Here is a 24,081-nt window from a genome sequence, read left to right on the forward strand (position 1 = left end):
TTTCAGAATTTATCCTCTATAATACTATGTGATAAGATTTCTAAAAATATAAATTAAGATCTATGCCAGCGCAATGTCACCTAAACCTGAATAACAGTTTTCATTAGTTTATCATAACATGAAGTTCTCATACACTTCTTATGTAAATAAATAAATGTGTCCTTTGAAGTAACATGTTATTTTTTTCTATAATGCTCTATGTTTGGAATGCATAATATTCTTTCATTTTTCATACTGCATTTTACATCTCTGTTTTCTAGATTCTTTAATTGCAATTCTGGGGAAGCCCTCATGCATCACTGATTGTCAGCTAAGCTGAGGCTGTCGTAAAGGCGGGTGCCAGGGCGAGGCACTTGGGAAGTCCAATAGTCATGAGAACCCATCCACGGGGTGTTAGCTAATTTCTTAAAAAATATATTCCCAGGGGTTTTAGTTGATGGACCAGTTTAAGATTTAATTTGGTATCTCTAAGTTGTACTCCATTTCCTGAACTTAAAAGCAGAGAAAATATCCAGGCATAGGGAGGAGGATATGCTGCCACTCAGAGGGCGAAAGAAGGTGACAAGGGCAGAGAAGTGAGGGAATGAGCCAGAGTCCAGGCTGGAGACGGGAAATGCTGTGCGATAACAAGAACATAGGCTTTTGTAGGAAAAACCAGGAGATGACACAGTTTAAAGCTTCCACAATGGTCATCACTGGTGATGTAGTTGGAATGACTCAGAATGGTCGTAGGATTGAAGAAATGAAGACAATATTTGTCAAACTTATTATCAATGCCTACCAATCAGTTATTCTGGCCTCTTCTTTTTTTAGATATTTGTAATGATTTCTGAGAGAAAGGAATGGAGAAGGAGAGAGAAAGAAATATGGATGTGAGAGCAACACAAGGATCGTCCGCCTCGTGCATGTCCCTCCACCAGGGATTGAGCCCACAACCTGGGCATGTGCCCGGACCAGGAAAGAACCAGCACCCCTTCCATGCATGGGAGGATGCCCCACCAGCAGAGCCACACCAGCCAAGGTGTTCTCATAGTTTCCTAATACCTTTAACTATATAGCAGCCATGACTGTTCAATGAGTCATTCCCAGTTTTTAATTTCTCTGAATGGTGGAGAGCCATTAAACCTATTGAGATGAAAATGTATTCCTGGGAAACAATTCTCGTGTCTATAATTATCACTATAATAACCACAAAAATCAGTCCATCTGTTTTATTCTCCTCCCTCCTTGTCCTCCTGGACTCTCTTCATCTTACATCTCCCTTTCTACAGTTCGGACCTCCCGCTCTTCGTCATAAATATAATAATTCTGGAAAGTGTCTCTCAGTCACACTCCAGAGCCCTGCGACACCATGGCCCGGGAGCTCAGGGCTGCCCTGCCTCTTGGCCTCGGGACATGAGGTTTTAGACACACAGATACATACTTAATATGGTGCAAGGAAACCAAGATACCTGACTGTCTACTTATGTATCAGCGGTTAATGTGTTTGTAAATGGAGTTTTTATCCTTATTCTGCTGTGATCATTTTCTTGCCAGCTTCCAGCACAGCTGCATAATCTCGCTATAGACTTGCCAACACCAAATGCATATTCATATTTGTTTTATATTTTAAAAGACACGTTTTCTTCAAGTTTCTCATTGTTGTGCAGTAAAGAGACTTCTATGACCACCTTATTCCGTGGAAATATTTTTTAAGACTTACTTGAATTTTCCAAGATTGTAAACTCTGATCCATGTTTATTTTCTGCTTACCTTTATTCGCTTTAGACTTTCTAGGTCATTGAAAGTTCAGCGGGAATTAGCTCTACAAATTTTACATGTGAGGCTATTGAGTTGACTTTTTTATTTAAAGGTGCCAGCTCCGACTAAATGTTAAAATGAAATGCCCTAATTGGAAGTATTCATAAGAGATTAATTTTAATTTGTAGTTAATGTACTGGAAACCCAGAGCTTTCCCACAGAGCTAGCTTGGCATCTGAGTTTCAGGTCATGATCTTCCCCGGGGGGCCAGAGTAGTTTTGCTGCCCCCACTCCCTCCCCCCCCCCGCCCCCAGCAGCCACCCAGCCACCTACTAGTGAGCCAGGCAACAAGGACTTCCATTTGGGCAGCCCAGTTTAAAACTCCCGATTCTTCCAAAGATTGGTTAGAATATTAAGAAACATAAACAAGACATTCTAAAGAATTTCCAGTGGAAATATGCAACAACGAAAAGTGGCAAATCAACAGTTTTCTGCATCATGCATGTTCGAAGTCTGTGGGCTGGATGTCAGGTTACAGTGGTCACTGTCACCCCAGAGGATCCCTGGTCCCAGTGCCCTTCTCATGAGGAAGATGTGGGGATGAACTTCCCGAGCTACATAACTTTCAAGTCCAATTTGAAGTGTGGTGCACTTCTTGATCGCCAAATACAATGAATGATAAGGAAAATTAACAGATGTTCATAAACATCTTTTATCACAGAATCACTGCATGCCACGGTAATATGAAAATGACGAGTGGTAATAATGGGCTTTAATCAAAATGGCTATCCATGCCATGTGCTATGCTAAACTTCACAAGGCGGAAAATGTGATTTCCCTTTTGTTGATGATAAATAAATAAAAAAGACTGAATAAAGTTGGTTCCTTCAGGGATGTATCATGTCCATTAATGCACGTGGAAATGGAGGCATGGAAGGAGGGCACATTGCTAGCCAAGCTCCACACCTCAACGGCTGCAGAACTAGCACCCAGCGCCAGGGGGTCCACTACAGACCTCTCCTCACACTCACAGACTTCAGGGCCATGTCTCCATCAGACCCCTCATCACTCCTGATGCCATCACTGGGATCCAGGATCCACCCTTTTATTTTTAAAAAATATATATATTTTATTGATTTTTTACAGAGAGGAAGGGAGAGGGACAGAGAGCTAGAAACATCGATGAGAGAGAAACATCGATCAGCTGCCTCCTGCACACTCCCTACTGGGGATGTGCCCGCAACCAAGGCACATGCCCTTGACCGGAATCGAACCCGGGACCCCTAAGTCCGAAGGCCAACACTCTATCTACTGAGCCAAACCAGCTAGGGCAGGATCCACCCTTTTAGAACATTAAGAGGGTGAAGGGTTAAGTCATCATTACTAAACAAGAGAGGTCATTCTAAGGACAAAAAGGATGTGGCATTGACTGTGGTCCCTGGGGCCTGCCTTAGGGAGCCCTGGCAGCAAACAGGGGCTGTCAGGGTGGGATACGTAATCGGGCCAATTCCACCCCCTGAAGATTTTAAATTCCTGAAGAACCAAGGAATTCTTTCAGGTGAACCACATATGCTATTAGGAATCCAAAGAGTGTCGGCCTAACAGAAAGTAAGAGGGCAGGGGACCTGGAACAGGAATGCACTCACCTGGAAAAGAAGCCATGTGAAGTGCTCAGATGTGCCCGTGAAACCTGTGGCTGCAGTTAGTGTAAGTGAAATTGCACAAGGAAGAAGGCTTGTGACGCCAGGAAGATGGAGCCCCTTCAGGCTAGAGCCCTTGAGAAATACTGAGCACCAAGATCTCTTGAATAGGAACACACATCCCCATAGGGTTGGGACAGAACACAGAGTAAAATTCAAATAAATGGAGTGGAAGCCTGTGAGATACAGGGTTCAATACCAATTCCTCCGTTTCTACACTATGTAGTTTTCTACAAATAAATAGCATCCTTTCTGCTGTATGTATGTGATTTGCTTGCTTATTTATAATATTAAGTGATGCTAGTTATTTCCTACAGGGCGTTTCTAAAATCTGAAGTTGATTTTAAACCCCTTCCTCACTCTCTATCCTCTCCTTGGTTTCTGGCTTACACAACACCCCTCCCTCTCCAAATAATATGTTCAATTACAACTCAGACTCTTTACTATTTTTTCTTCCATGATTTTGCTAATTAAAGTCAGTAATATATTGTAAAGTAGAGGCCTGGTGCACAAATTTGTGCACAACTGGGGAGAGGGGATGCTGGAGGTTGGCCAGCCGGCCCCACCCCCAATCAGGGTGGGGGGTGCCAATTGGGGACAGGGCCAGCCGGGGGGAGGGGGGAAGGGCAAAGGGGAGGGGCCATGGGCGTTTGGCCGGCTGACACCACCCCCTGGTCAAATGGCCAGTCCAGGGGACAATTAGCATATTAGCCTTTTATTATATAGGATTAGAAAAGAGTCCAGCATGAACTCACTGACCTTGATTTGGATAGTGGTGACTGGACATTCTAAAGAGAGAATGAAGGGGTATCGAGGGGAGGGGGTGTCAAGAAGTAAAAACTTCCATAGTTGGTCAGTGTCCATTTGATTAGGTCAGCCACCTGGGTCTGTGAGCTGGGGATTAAGGAAGCCTGGGAGACAGTGGCCCTTTCTGATTATGTTTCACAAGAATGGCTTTCAGAAAGACACTTCTGAGTTGGAGGAGACCCATACACGTCTCAAAGGGACAGACAGGAAGGAATCACAAATTAAGCCTTTTTCCTAAACGCTCTAAGAAAGGAGGTCAGGACCCGTGTCAGGTGTTGGCTAGAACTACCAGGAGTACCTTTGACAGCCTTAGGCTTTCTCAGGCAGGCTCATTAAGGGGGTAAGGCCTTCCTAGGCTGCTGCTGTGAGCTGCTGGAAACTGTGTGAGCATTTGTTTAACCCTTACAACGTGGGGGAGGGGATGAACTGGGTAAAACCATTTGCATGGAGAATTTGTAATTGTTTTAAGCCAAGGATGAGGCTTGATTAAAAAGAGGGCTCAGCCCTAACCAGTTTGGCTCAGTGGATAGAGCATCGGCCTGCGGACCGAAAGGCCCCAGGTTCGATTCCGGTCAAGGGCATGTACCTTGGTTGCAGGCACATCCCCAGTAGGAGGTGTGCAGGAGGCAGCTGATCAATGTTTCTCTCTCATCGATGTTTCTAGCTCTCTGTCCCTCTCCCTTCCTCTCTGTAAAAAATCAATAAAATACATTAAAAAAATAAAAAATAATAAAAATAAGATAAATAAAAATAAATAAAAAGAGGGTTCAGAGCAGCCTAAACTCGAGTTTGCTTAAGGAGAGAAGCTTCCTTACCTGGCACATAGCAAGTGTACAGAAAATGCTAAATATCCTATGATCTCATTGAATGTCTTATGAGCTAGTTGTTCATTTTTTTTGCAAAAGACTATTGACTATGAGTACGTTATTTAATGTCACAGACATAGGCATCTTTCCACTCTTTCCTTCTGGTCATCTCACTCATCACCTTCACAGAGTAACACCCATGAATAAAATAAGCAAGTACGTAAATCATTTAATTAACTAATTAATTAATTAAGTTAGACTGAAACTGAGGGTGCCTGGTCCATACTCTTATCACGTGTCACCCAGATTCTTAAAGTTTCCATCTGGCCTCCCTGCACCCAGTATTGTCACTTCGTATATGTCCTCCCAAGTGGCATCATATCTGCCTTTGTAATAAAAGGTTTGGTTTCTCACTCCCCCCTGAAAATTACACACACACACACACACACACACACACACACATACACACACACACATACGCACACACATACGCACACACACACAATTCCTAGCTTATCACAGGGTCTTTCATAATCAGACACCTGCTTCTCTTTTCAGTCACTTATTTTGCTTTTTCTCCCTCTTGCACTCAATTAGTGTTAACCTTTGAATAGCATTTGGCCTGAAATGGTGACCCTGAATACCATCTGGCCACACCCCAATCAAATGCTCTCTCACTCTTTTAGAGGCTCATGTAGGTAACCTCCTCTCTCTAGGTCTTCCTTGGCTCCCAGACTTAGCATCCTCCCGGTTTGTACTTTAAAAGTATCCTCTGGATAATGCAGTTATGGTTTGTGTCAAATTATACTGGGATGTCTCTGTTTAAGTATCTATTCCTTTCCGAGTGCTAAATATCTGAGTGCTAAAAAGGCAAGGGTTTCTTTGTTCCCCAGTTTTCCAGATGAGCAACAACTGAACACATATACTGAACAAACACTCAATATATGCTAAATGAATGAATGGATAAATGAAAAAAACTGAATAATAAGAGCACAAAACATTATGAAAATCCATCAAATGCATGCAGAGTGTGAAGCTGTATAGAGTGTGCAGACACTGCAGCTACGAATATAGATGGGGAAGGTAAGTCAAGTATGTACGTAAGGGGTTGAGTGTTTTTCATTTATTAAAATAATTTTTTGTCAACTGAACTTGACCCTGGGTTAATGAGTGCTCTATTACTAGCTTCAGTTTCTCTAAGGATTGTCATGGGGGTTTTCTATGTGCCACAGTAAAAAAAAAAAAAATCACAGAATGGAAAACAATTTAATTAGGTGAGAAAATCCCCACAAGCTCCAAGACCCAAACTCATTACTTGTTTACTCCTGGAGGCTGTAACCTTTTCTCCAAGGTGCTCACTCATTCACAGATCTTACACACACCCCTGGAAGTCAGCGCACAAACCAGGGATGGAGTCCTGCAGGGATCAAAGGTGACCTCAGACCAATCTGGATCTATTCCCCTAAAAACTCAGATGAACGCCCAGGGACAGGCACCAATGCTGCTGTCCTGCAGCTGATGCTGACCTTTCTCAAGCGCTGCTCCCAGACAGGAAAACAACGATGTGTAGGATTATAAGTCTCTCTCTCTTTCTCTCTCTCTCTCTCTCTCTCTCTCTCTCTCTCTCTCTCTCTTTATGTGTATGTAATATATTTGTATTGATTTCAGAGAGGAAGGGAAAAGGAGATCAATGATGAGAGGATCATTGATCGGCTGCTTCCTGCACATCCCCCACCAAGGATTGAGCCTGCAACCTGTGCCCTGACCGGGAACTGAACTGTGACCTCCTGGTTCACAGCTCAACACTCAACCACTAAGCCACTGTGACTGGGAATAAGGGTATATTTTTAAATTAGATACTCATCTACAAAATTACCAATATTACCCAGCATCAGGAACTGAAATCAGGCAGATGGGTGACCTGCTAAGGTCTGTCCCTAGTGATCTCCCGGGTGACCTGTCACCTCCACAAGGACGGCCTGGATCCTGCCAGAGGAAACACAGAGGGAGGGGCTTGGGATTCCCAAGAACTGAGCCAGTGAAGTGTTCACCGGAAGTGCAAGCTGTGTGTGTCCTCATTAGAAATGACCCTGTGGACCCGTCCTCTCCTACACACACAACAGGACCAGGCGGATAGACACCCGGCTCCAAAGCAAGCAGATGGCCATCCCTGCATGTTTCCAGAAGAGCTGAATCCTTCACGATGTGCTCTGAATTACAAAGAAACCGAAGCTCCAGTGTCTGTGAACGAAGAAATGCCTCTCTCTGAAAATGTAAAGTGCCAGGAGGAGAGAAAATTCCCCCGCATATTGCTGGTTCTTCTTCCTGCTAAGTTTGGAGGCGCTACCACACAAAACCGGCCCATTCAAGACGCAGTGCTCCTCTCTATTTCAGTCAGATGGCGCGCTCAGAAGTGTGAGGAGTTTGCACCAATCACACATTTTAAAATACTTCCGACTAAAAACAGGTTCTGTAAGACTTCATGAACAACCAGAGCTCCAGTTTACACATGAGATATAAACAGAAAGTATATTTTGAAATCGTCATGGCCAGCTGGGATGGGAATTGGCTGTGCGATGAGGAGGAGGTAGCGTAGAGCAATGCTCTAACTGGGCAGCGTGGCTGTACGGGGACGTAGAGCAGGAGAGGAGCGGGGACAGATGTGATCCTTTTCCACCTGTGGCCTCCTGTTCAACACGGAATGACTCACCGAGTGGGTCAGATCGCACTAAATGAACCGCTCTCTGTGCCTTCTCCGGTCTGATCAGGGGGATAAACCCCTTCAAGGCAACCAGGTTGTTATATCTGGGGAAGAGGAAGCACAGGGCCAGTAGGGAGGAAGAGGGGAGGAAGACAATTGCTAAGTCCTGCAGCACCTACAGCTTTAAACTCTGTGCTAAATCCATACCAGTAGCCTCGCTTCCTCAGGGAGCAAGACCCTCTCCCTTCTCCACCTGTTGTCGCGTTCTCAGGAGGCCTGGGGGACTGAGAGCCACAGACTCACAGGCGCCTGCTTGGCCTTGGACGTGCTACTGCAGTTGGAAAACACAGATGTTCCATGGGAAAGAGCATTTGATGTTTTTTACTTTCTCTCCTAGGAAAGTTAATCTTATCCTATTTATTCTGCTATAGTATTTGCCTGCGTTCGCCTATTTTTTTTCTTCTCCCTGGCACATATTCTGTGGTGTTCTGGTAGGTGAAACCCAATTTAATTCTGGGTCTGGCACGGAGCAGTACACAATGAATAGGGAGAGAAGAAAGAAAGGAGAAAGAGACAGCATAAGAAACCAAATGAAAAAACCAGGAAAGGGAAAGAGAAAGGAAGGAATTTTAGGAGAAAATACTTTCCTTTAATTGCACTAACTCATTATCTATTGTTTTCCCTGAAATGCTGCCTTTCCATGCTACTTGTCATTTTAGATATGCCCCCAAATTTGCATCTGTTTAAGCAGATGTTTTAAAGATACTTTGCATATCAACTACCAGATTTAATTTTAGCTGTGGAGCAGCTATGAGGTAGGTGTTATTAGAAAGATATCTTCTTCTTTGTAAACAGAGAAACAAAAGGTTATAGGATATAACATTAGATGGCAAATTCTGTTCTGGCTCCACCTCACCTCCTTAAGCGTGCCCACCTCAGCAGCTGAGTTCACAAGGCTTTCTTGGGTCTCTGAACAAACAATAAAACATATCTATATTATAAAAGGCCAGTGCCCATAACACCAGAACGCTGGAATGACCAAATGACCGGTCACCAGGTGGTGCATTGATGGGTCTCTTGGCGGCAGGCGGGTCTGGGTCTCACGCGATTTCGCGCCCTGAGCCTCTAGTTGCTCCATAACTTTGATTACCTTTTGTGTCTGCACATTTTTTCTATCTTTATAATGAAGCCCTAGGTTATGCCTTATTCCCAAGCATCTGAAAAAGAAAAGGAACTTAATAGTTATTCTTTCATTGTTGGACCTCAGAGGAGCACATGACATAAAATTATGGGGAAATATATGTAATTTAAATAGCTTTCTATTCAAATGCTGAATAAGAACTTATCATTCCAGACTATTTAAAGTTTGATATTCCTGTGTCTTCCACACTTATCTCTACCTTGGGTACATATCAATACATGTACATAATTGTTAAAAGTTAAGATGTATTTAATTTACAACTTCTAGCAACACAGTCGTTTCCCTTTAATTGCATCTTCTACTTGGCTATCGGCATGTTCTTTCCACAATTATGTAACATTCATTTGCTTAATTCATCTCATTGGTACCCTAGTGCTTAAAGAATAGTTCAAATGATTTGGTTCATCATCCGTAGAACTTGACATCCTTAAAATGTTCAAACCACTTTAATGCTTTTCTGTCTTCTTCCTATGCCCAAGATATCTATTTTTTTGTCACTTAAAAAATTATCTTGTTCTTTAAGATCAAACATGAGTGTCCCCTCTTTTCCAAAATCTCCTCTGGATACAATCCCTCAGTACTGTATCACTCTGTGCCTTCTATCATTCATAATTATTTTCCCCATAAATTAATACTGAGCATGGCACAGCCCCCATGCTCAATAACTTTATGTAGAATCAGCAAGTTATTAACTATTTATTTTATAAATTTTTAAAATATATATTTTTATTGATTTCAGAGAGGAAGGGAGAGGGAAAGGGAAATAGGAACATCAATGATGAGAGAGAATCAATGATTAGCTGCCTCCTGCACACCCCTACTGGGGATGGAGCCTGCAACCCAGGCATGTGCCCTTGACTGGAATCAAACCTGGGACCCTTCAGTCCGCAGGCCAACACTCTATCCACTGAGCCAAACCAGCTAGGGTTATTTTATAACCTACTAGTAACCAGCTAATAACAAAGCAGTTGCTTCCCCATGTGTCTGGTTTTCATTTCCTATGAAATAGTATCATTGTTCAAAACATACACTGAGGCCCTCCCAGTGCTGACATTCAAAGTGCCCACATTATTGAGTGAATGTGATGAGTGTGGTAAAATGCATCACTCCCAACCTGGGTTACGGAACACAGGCTTACAAGGTCATTGATTTGGGGGAAGGTGGCACACTCCTCCATTAATGTCTCCTTAGGTACAGGAGCACAGGGAAGGCGAAATAAGGCCCCCAAGGATAAAACACGGATAGCTGCCTCGGACGCATTCATCGCAAAGTCTGTTTCTGTCCTAAACTCCGTGGGTTGTTTCACATTGACCACATGGATGCCTCAAAGTCAAGCCACAGACTCCCTATGGTAAGATAAAGCAAAGCACCCAGGGAAGACGCGTTGAGGGTTTCGGATGGGGAAGAAGATATGACCGTGACAGACTCTAGCGTTTGTGTGAGACTGCACTGGCTGGGGTACCCTCTTCCCCACTAAGTAAGGACCCAATGGTATGACCATTGTGAAGAGCAGAGGAATGAAGGAGGAATGGGAAGTTAAGGACTTACTCAGAGTCTTCCAGTTATGAACTGGGGAGACTGGAATTGATGCTGTTCTTGTAGATTCTGTTTTGTTTGATGTCTAGGTTCTTCTTAGTTTCAAATTGCATTGTACATTTTAGCAAAATTTCAATGTGTCCTTGAATGTTAAAGGAACTTAACTGGCAAAATGTTTTTAAAATTTAAGTTACTTTACTTAGTGCAGCCATGCTGGCTTTCTCCTTTGGTCCCCGCTCCATAAAGCTCCTTTAGGTGTCAGAACATTTTTTAAAAAATGGAATACTTATAGAAGAAAAGGTAAAAACCAAGCATTTTAACAATATGAAGCTTCATCATAATATGCTTCAGATACTAAAAGCCATGGCAACAACATTTAAAATTCTGATGAGATTAAGACAAATTATGAACCCAATATTTTAACAACAGGGCCACTTGGGATTAATCAGAGTAGCAATCATTTCTCTGTGTAACATTTCCTTTTAAATAAAGCACACGGGAAAGGCAACACTTTAAAGCTTAGATGTCAATGGTGAGTATATAATATTAATGTTGTGATCATATTTTTATTTTTCTTTGAAGATCTCTGGCACCACAATCTCATTTTAAAAGTGATGTGCAGAAAGGAATGATGGACTTGTAATTAAAATCCTGATTCGGTTTACCATGCTTAGGACAAGTAAATAATCTCTTCTGGTCCCTAGACTCCAGAGCGAAATATTTCTCCTGATGTGTCAGTCAAACTCAGCCTCCCCTCTGGCCATGATGAGTGAGCAGGGCAGATGCAGCAGCTCTGGAGAAGCCACAGGAGGTGTGAATGCTGAGCAGGGAAATACAGGGGGTGGGGGGCATCCCGGGCCTCTGCTTTTCTGTTGCTCCCTTGTCCCTGATGGTGCAGTTGGCCAAGAAACCTGGAGAGAAACACTTTAGGAGCCAACAGACCCCTTCTGAGCAGAGAAGAGCAAGGAAAGAGAAGATAGATCTGAGAATGAATTAATAAAAGAACAGCACAGCCTGCCAGTGTGGCCCAGTGGTTGAGCATCAACCCATGAGCCAGGAGGTCAGGGTTTGATTTCAGGACAGGGCACATGCCCGGGTTGTGGGCTTGATCCCCAGTAGGTGTGCAGGAGGCAGTTGATCAATGATTCTCTCTCATCATTGATGTTTCTCTCTCTCTCTCCCTTCCTCTTCCTCTCTGAAATCAATAAAAATATATTTAAAAAAATAAAGGAACAGTACACACACCTATTTATACAATCATTATCCAGATCAAAATGTGTTCATGAGAGTAATAAGATGTACCTATATAGAACTTTATAGTTTATAAAGCACGATCAGCTTATATTACTTAATTGTGCTGATAGATCTGTGAGGTCTTTGTCACTAAAGGGGAAACAAGAATTCAGAGAAGAGAATTAATTTACACAAGAATATACAGAAGTGTAGGATTTAAATACACATCCGTATCTCTGCCTCTTTCTCTTCTCTCTCTCCCTTTCTCTTTCTCCATATATACATACACATACATACACTTTCTATATAATCATGTTAGTTATATATACATATACATAAATTTGCTTAGCATTTTATACCCTTCTCTATCACTTATTAATTTCAACTGCATATTACTTTTTTAAATGTATGAAAATAAAATATATGTTCCCCCACAAAAGGGCTTGGCAACCTATAAGCAATTCCAATAACTTCAAATGATCATGTTAATGTTTTAAAATAATCAGACTGGCTGACCTTTAGAAACAAAGGGACGTTTTACTCACTGTGACCTCAATGGTCAGATAACATCCGAGAATTGTATGATGAATTTCTAGCAAAGTCTTACGAGCAGCCTGGTTTCCTCAATCCCAACTCCGTGTTTGTTCGCACTGCCTACTAAGCACCCCTGTGTGCTTATGTGCCTCCCACTGTGACATTTATTAGTGTCCTTTCTTCTTAATTTCTCTATGTCCTGCTCGACTATGTACACTGAGAGAGTAGGGATGCTATCAATTGTTGGCACCTCTGTAATCTCAGTACTTAAAAATCTCCTATTTTAACATGTTTAGAGGAATGGCAATTTGAACATTTTATATTGGTTAAATATTTTTAAAGATCCCTTTCCTTGACTATACTAGTATTTCTTCATTCTCATGTCTATTATGGGAGACAAATAGTGAAATGATTATTCATTTTGTATATAAAGAAAATAGTCATAAAGTTTAAAAAATTTTCTAGTGATAATATAACAAGTATATAGTAAAGCAAGACCTTTTGAACATTATTAGAGGCACTTTCCTTTCCTGAGGTTATTCAGGGATTAAAGAAGGCTCCTTTATAAACTGTAAAGTTAAGTATGACTCCAACAACAATGGACTAAATTCAACAGGGAAAATAGTTTTTCTTTACTATGCACATACCATTGCCAGTGCTATGTATGCTTTCTCATATGTCTTTTCTATTTGACGCCAATTATTTCCTGCCTGAAGAATTACCTTTAACATCCTTTATAATGCAGATCTGTCAATAATAAATTAATGTCTGAAAAAAAAATTTTTTCCCCTCATTTTTGATAGATGTTTTCATTGGGTATAAAATTCTAGGTTGGCAGTTTTCTCCTCCCAGCACTTTAAATAAGTCTTTGTATTCTGACTTGCAGAGTTTCTAACAAATCTGCCAAGATTTATGTCCTTGCTCTCTACATAACATGCCTTTTTGTACACGGACTTCTTAAGATTTTCTCTTCATCACTCTTGTTTTTAAACATTTTTACCATGATGTGCGTTGCTTTGTGACTTTATTGGTGTTTATTTAGTGTGTGTTGTATTTAACACTATGTACGTGCGTGTTTACAGTTTAAATTGTTTTTTTTTAATCTGTGACCATTATTCTTTGAAATATTTTTCCTGTACCCCCTTATACATTTTGTGACATAAACTGTTCCTATATGAAACCATGTGATAGTGTCTCCCAGGTCACTGGAGCTCTATTTTTTTTCATTTATTTATATTTCCTATTGGGTTTCCTATTGGGTTTTATTCCTATTTGGTTTATTAAATTCTCTTGCTTTCTCTTCAAGCTCATGTCTCCTCTCTTTGGTGACTAATAGTCTATTAAGGCCATCCAGTAAATTTTCTATATTAGATATATTTTTTCATATCTAAAAAATTCATTTATTCTTTTTATATATCCTATTTCTCTTCTCAATACTCTTAGACCCTTAAATGCATTTATCATATCTGTTTTAAAGTCCTTGCCTAGTGATTCCATCACCTCTGTTATTTCTGACTGTTTCAACTACATGTGGATATTTCTTATTGAATGTCAGATTTTCAAGATTTTATATTTTTTGAGTGCTGTTCTTGGTTGCATCACTTTAAAGAGTATTGGTCTGTGTTCCAGAATCTTTTGAGGCTACCTTCTAAAGCTTTTGAGAGAGAGTATAGAGCAGTTTTACCTTAGGGTGGCTTAGTCTTATGACTAAGGGACACCCTCCTTGGACCACCTCTAGGGCTTAAGTACCCAATGAATCTCCACACTCTGGTGAGCACTAAATCCACCCGTGCCTCTGTGTGAAATCTAAAAACTGTTCGTTTTAATGTTCCCTGTAATTACTCTTTCTCCAGCAGTGTGATTTGACTAGTCTTGTGGAATTCCAGTCAAACACACGAGAAAACCTTCTGTATATTTGTTAATAATTTCTCTTTTCCCCGTCCTCTGCTCTAAAAGCTCTAGCCCCTCTAAGGTCTATAAATTTCCTTCTCTTCTATTAATTTAACAAAGCCTTTGTCTCTGGATACTTCCTCTTTGCTCAGCAGGTTGAGGAGGGGTAGACATTAGTGTCACAAGTAAAATTGGGAGGGATATTTTTTATCTTATTTGAGTTCTAAATTTCTAAGTAGTAAATTCTGTACAACAAGGGTGGACCAACTACTCAGGAGAATATAAAATTACAAAACTTTCTCTTTAATTATCTTTTATTTCCTGTGTCTATTTCTTCCTCTTGATCAATGCTGATTATTTTACTATGGCTTGTGCTTTGAAGCAGCAGGTACTATAGGTCCTTATGGGTATCATTAATTAACATTTTAAAGGCCTTTATTGATACCCCAATCAGACCACCTGTTTGATATTCATAAGGTTAGAATGAGAGAAAATTCAGCAATTGGCTTAGTGATATGTAACATTATATTCTAAATGATAATTCAAATTCACAAATGAATTTTGGCTGCTTGCAGCCATTCAGGTCAGATGTGTTAAATTGCTCTGTGGGCAATTTAAGAACTTTGAATATTGTAATACATAAATATGATTAGCTTAACCCAGGAAACCTCATTAATAAAACAAAATCAGCCTTTATGAGCACACGGTGTACATAGGGACTCTCACTTCTGTTCTAGGAATTCTAATGGCTTGTGGGATTCAAATGCAGGATTGTCTTCTTTCTCTGTAGTTTTCAGTTTGACAGGAAACTATTATATTTCTCGTGTTTGTATATTTGCCACATTGCTCCTGTAGTTCTCCATCATGAAAGGATATAAAATACAGAAACAAAAAAGCTGGATTTGTAATTTCTGTTCAGGTTAGTGCCCAGGAACATGTCTTTTAACCTTTTTAACACATTCGACAACATGAGAATCACTTATAACTCATAGAATTTACTAACATCAGTTGCAAAAATGAATGTGCAAGAATTTTATAAATAGCAATATTTTGTATCTGTTGTTGATACATATTCACATATTTATGTCGCCATATTCTCAGGAATGAGTAAGCCAAGGACATAGCCCTAAATCATTGGTTTTATATGGGTGTACCACTCCCCATGCTTGACTTCATAAATCTCTTAGTTTGAAGGATATAAATCAAAATAATGAAATACACTATTGCCTGCTGAGACTTATGCCCCAGACTCTTAAAGTTACTTAACCAGAACCCTTTTCAGGTGGGCTTTCCTGAGCCCTACTATACTCTCACAAGCTTTTTAAATAGAGCCAGGTCCCTTTTGAACTCAGTCTCACAGGTGGAAAATAAAAGGGAAAGAAGAGTGATCTAACGTCATCCAAACGACCAAAGAAAAATGGAGAATATTTCAATACATACAGAGCTTCTGAACTTTTAGTCATGCTTCTGAAAGCTCTGTTCTCTAGCAGTTAGGCGCAAGTTAGTCGTTGGCCCAAATGGTAGCCCTTCGTGGGGAAAAATGGAATGATGGCGGGGGATTCCTTGCTGTCCCTTACAGTAGGGAACCAAAAGTGACAATCCCACACATTTTATTTCTTTAAAGATCTGAACAGTCAGTTCTACTGTCAATGGGAACTACTAATAGCACCCCAGAAGGAAGAACTCAGTAAACAATCAGAATCCTTTACCTTTTTAAATTCACAATTACAACTTTGCAATTGACTCTTTGCAGCTAAGGCTCACTGGCTTCATGTAAATACCCGTCTAATGTTATTTCCATGGACTACCCCAATGTGTAGGGTTATTACATCAATCATGTTGTCCCCAGAGCTACCCTGCAGTGGTACCAGGGCCACACTTCCGCTCACGAGACAGTCTGTTGGGTTTTGCTGTTCAACCCTTTCTTATCAAATCCTATTTCAGGCTCATCTTGCATATGCACAGTTTACTATTTTTATTTATTTCAAATGCTTTGTGTGCCTTCTGTGTGTTGCAGACTGTGGTTGGACATGAAAGTGGTCCATTCCTTCGGGATCTGATGATAGACTGAGAGATAGACAGAGAGAGAAGTACAGTGCAGTTCCGGAAAAGTGCTATGAAAGGGGAGTGCAGGGTGCCCTGAGCACACAGTGTGGGTGGGCATGGAAGTGTGGAGATCAAGGACTTCCTCTTAGAGAGCTGAGTCCACGCTTCGCTCTCTCATTAAGCACATGGATGCTTCAAGATCTTGTTACTTATACTCATGGGGTCTCTGTTTTTTTATCTGAAAAATGAGGATAATAATAAAACCTTCTACATAGTAGAGTGCGATGATCTATGCAAAACCCTGAGAACAGTCAGGCACAAAGTAAGTGTTCAAGAAATAATAACTATATTATTATTATTATTATTGGTAAAGAAAACAATTGTGGCAGGAGATGACTTCTGTGTATGAATCCTAGAAGTTCTCCTAAAGATGACTCAAAGGAATAGTTTTATAAATTGCACTGCTAGCCAATGGGCTAAGATTGATGTCAAAGGCCAGCGAAATTCTATGTGGGGAATATTTTGATGCACGTTTCACAGATGAGGAGAGAGGTGCAAAGAGGTTAAGAAACTTTCTCAGAGATACTGTTCAGTAAGAACCAGAGATGGAAATCAAATGCAAGAATATGCTTCCACTTGTGCACCTGTTATTCTGAATAGGGCTGCCCACCTTGCCGTTTACCTACTCACAAGCTACGACTTGCTAGGCCTATTAAGCTAGGGCACCTGCCTGCAAACGCAGAAGCTGAGCTTTTCTCTGGCCACTAGTCTAAAATGCCCTGATTTGTTCTGATTGGTGCTCTTTTCACTGGTAATGGAGGAGAAAGCAAAATGAATTCATTTTAATTTTATTTTAAAGGAATGTTTCAATGAGTTTAGTCAGGAGGAAGAATCTTAGCTTTTGACCAGTATAGCTAGAGCATTTTAATCTAGAAGTCATTTAGAGAACACAGCCAGGTTCCTAAATAGCTATGCTACAATATAGTCACTTCTCTCAATATGTGTTTAGGGATTGCAAGAAAATGACAATTTCCACCCAATAGGAGGCAGTTTGAATTATAGATGGACTGGTACTCTTGTGTGGATTTTCTCTTATAGCTCTGAGTCACATGCAAATTGGTGGTGTTAAAAATCATAATATGCCACTTTAGAAAGGGGGTGGAAATTGAGATATTGAGTTCATGATATTTCAATTTTAAACATCCCCTGATTTCTCTCTCCTTATTCAACATTTTCACATTATTATCCTGTGGCCAAATGCACTGTGTCAATGTAATAATCCATCATCCTGATCATAAGTCTATTTTATCCATGCCCCAAGCATAGACCTTGCCTGTCTGCCATGCCATCCCAGTAAAATATTTACTTTGGAAAAATCTAACTATTTACCGTCCATTGTGTGTGTCCTGATAACCTCTGGCCATGCACTTGAGTTAGGAAAGATCTCCAGCTGCCTTCCTGGGAGGCTGCTATTTGAGGTTAATTTTCACTTCCGTATATTCTTACACTACGTTTCTCTACCTGGAAATTAGTCTGAAAAATACCTGGAGGAGTAATCATCTCCGTGATCAATTATTCCCCATCACAAGGCAGCATAATTGCTTGTTCACATGCCCCTATTTATAATGCAGTTACATAACAGAGCACAAATATTATTTCTCCACAAGAATCTAGGTACATTGCATTTGTACAATTAGCAAGGGTTTAAAAGAAACGGGATGCTTTCTTCAGCAAATTTTGAGTTACACATATATCAGTATTTTACTATCATCTTCTTTAGCATTAACAGCAAGTTCAGAAAGAATAACTACATGGAGCCATTCTCTGACCTTTTTACTCAGCAAGTGTATGCTCTTGCCCCAAGGGCTTCTTAATGCAATAATTTACCAGTTACAAGTTGAGTGTACTACCAACAACTTTTTAGCTTTTTAATCATATTTTTTTGCGAGAAAGAAAAAGATGTTCCTTATATTCCTTATATTTAACTACGGAGTCGGCTGCCATAAATCTTTTGGGTCCAAAGTACTAAGAAAAAGAGTGGTAGTGGAAATTATAACTCATCATTTTTAAATGGTGTCAGTTTTTAACTTATATCATAATAAAAAAAAGCATAGTTTTATAACCCAATTCACTCTCAATCCAAGAAGTACTGCCATCCAAGTTACTTGGGCATTTTAATCAAGGGAAGATCCGGCATAAACATTTGACTTAGGAAGCACTGAATGACAGAGCTAGAAAATCAACTCAATGAGGTTTTCATGTATTTATTTTTTAAATATATTTTTTGTTGATTTTAGAGAGGAAGGGAGAGGGAGTGAGAGAGAGAGACATCAATGATGAGAGAGAATCATTGATCGGCTGTTTTCCGCATGCCCCCTACAGGGGATCGAGCCCACATACTGGCCATGTGAATCAAAGCCATGACCTCCTGGTTCATAGATCAACGTTCAGCCACTGAGCCACTCCGGATGGGCTGCATTTATTTTGTAAATGGGAGTTGGTCTGCTCGAGCCTGGATTTCCGACTCCACATCACTGTTTTCCTCTGAAAGGAGCCAGGACTCCTGTTCAGGGTGGGCTGAAACCTGGAACACTTTCTCATTCTAGAGCTGCCAGCAAGAAGCACAGTCATGTCCAAAGGACTTAGGAATCAACTCCAGGAAAACAAAACAAAAACAGTAAGAAATCAATAAAATGAAATAGAAAACATAACATTTTGAATAGATGAATCCATGATGACAGTTTTAAACAAATGGACAGCCACTTTTTGAGCATGCAAGAGAGGAAACTTCTTATTTAAAAAAGAGACAAAGGGACAAAATTCCCTTGTCTCCATTCAGGTCTCAATGCAGCTCCTCTTCTCCTACAAAGCCCTGCCTAATGGGTGAATTTATTTCGCCATCTGTAAGCTTTCATCGAAGTTTGAAACGCTTCTATTGTAGCACTCAGTACAGGTTTATGTATCTTTCTGTATATGTGACTATTCAATAAACCGAGAGTGATTGGAGGGCAGAAACTGTATGTGGGGTTTTTTCCTACATTTTTAAGGCCAGACACAATGGAACACAATAAGTTCTCAATGCATAAGTCAAGGAATGAATCAAGGAGTCTCTAGCTCAGTTGGGAGAGATGAGCGCTCTCTCTCTCTCTCTCTCTCTCTCTCTCTCTCTCTATATATATATATATATATATATATATATATATGTGTGTGTGTGTGTGTGTGTGTGTGTGTGTGTGTGTATGAATTTTTTATTTATCTATTCACCTATTTATTTAATACCTTTCTCTCTGTGCTAAATGTAGTACTTGGCAAGGAGAATGCAAGAAGGAGTGATACAGCCCTGGCTGGTGGCTCAGTTGGTTGGAGCATTTCCCCATACATCAAAATGGTTTGCGGGTTTGATTCCTGGTTAGGGCACAGACGTAGGTTGTGGGTTCAATCCCCTATGAGGGCATGTATGGGAGGCAACCAATCAGCGTTTCTCTCTCCCACTGATGATGTTCCTCTCTCTCTCTCCCCATTCCTCTCTCTAAAAATCAATAAACATCCTCAGGTGATGACTTAAAAATAAAAAAGAATGGAGAGCATATGGTGCTTGACCTGGAGGAGTGCTCTTTCTTATGGAGCAGCTGGTATTTGAAGACTGTATTTCAGATGCTAAGATCGTATTGATCATACCATTTGCCACTGTGCTCTGTGCAGTGAAGAAGCATACAATCCTGCCAATGCGACTCTGACACAGTGCACTTATTTTATAGAATTCTCACTTTATTCTTGTTCAGCTTTTTTAAGACGTTCAAAACTAAATTGGTTAAATTATCCTTAAAATTTCTTCACATTGGAAGTTTGATTCTTTTGAGTCCCTCTTCAACTCAGAGTTTCCCATCCAGTGTTTATCCAATCAATGGCATCCTTTGTGCTCAAGAGAAGTATTGATTGTTGTTGATGAATTTCTTGAAATCATCCATAAAGAACTAAAAGCCATTCAGCCAGATTTGCAATGCATGCTGCTATTTTTTTAATGTTGCCCAAAACTTTTGATTTGTCACCTCCCTCATCCCTTCTTTATAGTCTACTTGATGCTAGGGGTAAAAAAAAGATGACTTTTCTACATTTTTTGGGGAAATATCTTTTAAATTCCGACGTTGTTGCTTTAAAGTGTGTGCCTGCACAGGCCGTGGTACCTACATTTTGGCTCATGTCTACTTACAGCCACTATGGCGCTGGTTCAAAGACATGTCTCGAGTTCAGAGAGGTTAAAGTTAAAAATAAGTAAAGAACGTCATTTTTGAATTGACAAAATACAGTATAATATATCACAATGAGCGCTGAAGTCACTATAAGTACAGTGAATTACAGGAATACAGACAATCACAATTAATTTTGCTACATGAATCTAAGAAACCTCCACCTAAGTACAGAAACAGTGATACTTAGAGCTGAATTTTCAAAATTGAATGAAAAGGAATGCAGATGATGGTGACTTAATAAATGTGGTCATAACTACACTAGCCTTGTAGAAATAGATGACAGCTCCAATGTTCAGGCCTTTAGTGTAGTTCACACAGATCAGATAAAACTGTTATAAATATTTCATGAAAACAATATCATCTTTAGGTAGGATGTGCATAGATTAAATATTGACCACTGAAGCTATTAATACTTAATGTTATTTTTGACAAAATGAATATTTTATAATGAGAAGTTTGTATAATGGTGCCTGGTTGTTTACAAAATATATTTAATAGTTAATGGGATCAGTGAAGGTAACTGTTCAAATTGGAAACATAATCCAGTTTGAAATGTATAAAATTATTTTAAAAACTAACATTAAGCCCTAACTTGTTTGGCTCAGTGGGTAGAGCGTCGGCCTGCAGACTCAAGGGTCCCAGGTTTGATTCCAGTCAAGGGCATATACCTTGGTTGAGGGCACATACCCAGTGGGGAGTGCAGAAGGCAGCTGATCGATGTTTCTTTCTCATCGATGTTTCTAACTCTCTATCCCTATCAAAAAACCCACAAAACTAAAAAAAAAATATTTTTTAAAAAAACAAAAAAAACCCCACAAAACTAAAAAAAACACCTAACATTAAAATAATTTAATAGAAAACCACTAATACAGATCTTATTTATTGAATATAATTAAAGAAATAATGATCTCCAAATGCATATAGACAATTAGAAATAATAATAATAATGGCAGTAACAATAATAACAGCAATGACCATTTATGGGATGCTTCATATATGCCAGGCACTGTTGTAAGAACTTACAGATATTTAACTTGTCTAATCCCCTCAGAAACCTTATGTGGAAGACACGCTTATTATCCTGATAGTAAGATGGGGAACGGGAGTGGAGCCAGGTTGTCTAGCCCCAGGGCGGAGTCTCCTCAACACCATTCAGGCTGTTTCTCAAGGAAGCTTGAGGGATGCGGGACAACTGGCCGATGGGCAGAGCAAGCAGGCTGCTGGGTGGGCAGCGAGCGTGGCCGGCAGATAAACCTGGGCTTTCAAGTCAGATGAGTCCATGTTAAAACTGGGACTCGCTACTTACCTTTTACGTGACTCGGGGCAATTTCCTTAATCTGATAGAATCTCAGGGGCAGTGTCCTTAGTCTAGTGCAATCTTAGTTCCTTCATATAAAATATGGGCTCTAATATCTGTCTTGCAAGAATGTGAGGCTAACGGAAAACAACGTTTTATGAAGTGTCGACGTAGAAAAACCCAGTGGTGACCTGCAAGGTGTGAGAAATTCCTCAGGGCAGGGGAACCGACAATGGAGGTCAGCAAGGGAGCAGCTGGAGGGCACAGGACAGAAGGGAAAGGCGCCAAACAGTGAGCCCGGACTCCACCACTCCCTCCTCTGTGTGACCCTGAGCAAGGTCCTTCCACAACCTGAGTCAGTTTTATCCTCTTTAAATTGAGATAGTAACGCCTGCCTCCGAATCGAAGGGTGAATCAGGGAGCCCGAGTGAACTCTCAGCACCGAATGCTACACCTCCACATGTCAGTCCCGTTCCAACTGCCACCATTCCCCCCGTCAGTGCAGTCCTGGGATCCCAGAGAAGACTTCCCGCCGCTGAGTGCCAACCGACGTGAAGGGCTGGTGGGATCGTTCAAGGATGTGAGTCAAACTTGCTCATGGACATGACACTTCGCCAGAGAGGAGAGATTCAGAGAAAGCGGAAAGGCCCTCGCTTTACCAGAGGTGGAGAGACCGTACAAAGGCGTGGATCTGCCCATGGAGACCACGGCCCCTGCCCCAAAGGAGGCACCGGTTCAGGCACCATCCTCACGTCTGGGCAGCGTTTAAAAAAATCCACCTGAACAGGAGCAACAGGCCTCTGCATCCAGTTTAATGTGCTCTGAAACCAGGGAAGGGGTAATGAGAGCATTCCCCAACTCATGATACCAACATTTTCTTTTAGAGCTTTTTTCAATGTCAAATATTTCTCATATTTTTAAAACTGTAAGCCTCAAACCTGCCCTGTAAATGACACATGACCAGGATCATCACCCTCAGAGCAATGAACCAGCTCCCTCCCGCTCAGTAAAGAAGGTCCCTCAGCTGGAGCCCTCTGTGCTGGGTGTCTGTCCCCCCAGCACCCCGCTGGGGGTTTGTGTACTTCGAAGACACGAAATGTGCATTAAAATGTGACTTTTCTCTCTCTTTAACTTGCCTGTGCTGTCTCTCTGGGGGAAACTTTTGCTAAATCTTGCCTGGCACTTTAAATTATAAATGACTTTATCGAAAACAAAATGCTTTTTTTTACACGTCTCCAGTTTAGAAGACTTCTAACATGACAGGTCGCGGAATCCGTCTCGGAGAACAAGGGCCTTTCGGGCTCTGGGAGTGTTTCGGGGGAATAAACAAGTCCATTTGCCACATAATTTAAACTGTTTCAACTGTTCCTGAGGAGAAGAAAAATTGAGAACCTTCCCTGTTACTTTATTTTTAGTTTGAAATGTGCGCAGTCCCTGGCGGCAGGGAACTGATACAGTCAGAGAGTGTCAATTCCGCAGAGCACACTGCTCAGTTTATGACTTATCCCCCAAGAACAGCAGCAAAGGAATTTTTAAAAAAACTGATAAAAAGAAAAAAAGAAAAGGAAGAAAAACTGCTTCCTTCCATCTGTGTGTTTTATAGTCAACAAATATTTGGAAGGGCGTACTGAGTTGAAGTAAACTCATAAAAATAAAAATGATCAATTGTCACTAACCACAGACCAGCGAAAACAATTTTGAGAGGGTTTTAAATTCTCTTGGGAACAAATCTTGACTCCGTCAAGGAATGGGTGTTGTGTGTAAGGACAAGTTAGAAGTGTAGAAAAATCCCACCTCAAGCTGAAGTTTTTAGCATTTTACAAGATGCCAAGATAAAGGCAGTGCCGCACTAATGTTCCTATCACAAAATGGTGAGCCCTGATCCCGTCTACTTATACCCACTTTAAAATTAATTTCTCAGCTCTAGCCGGTGTTTCTCAGTGGATAGAGCATCTGCCTGCAGCCTGAAGTGTCCAGGGTTTGATTCTGGTCAAGGAAGGGCACATGCCCAGGTTGGGGGCTCAATCCCCAGGAGGGGGCGTGCAGGAGGCAGCTGATCAATGATTCCCTCTCATCACTGATGTTCTATCTCTCTCTCCCTCTTCCTTCCTCTCTGAAATCAATAAAAATATATTAAAAATAAAATTAATTTCTCAATGTTAGAAGTAATAGTGAAACAGGCAGTAAGGAGGAGGCTATGAAAGGGACCCATCTCAACATGTTGTAAATTCCTGGCAAAGAAGTTAAAAATGTTTTCAACTGTGCATATACTGAGTATTTATATCCTATTTTTTTTGAGAAAATATCTTGACACATATTTCCAGAAAGTGTTCATCTCCT

The sequence above is a fragment of the Myotis lucifugus genome, unplaced genomic scaffold (assembly GCF_000147115.1).
Source record: "Myotis lucifugus unplaced genomic scaffold, Myoluc2.0 scaffold_165, whole genome shotgun sequence".
Classification (NCBI taxonomy): Eukaryota; Metazoa; Chordata; class Mammalia; order Chiroptera; family Vespertilionidae; genus Myotis; species Myotis lucifugus.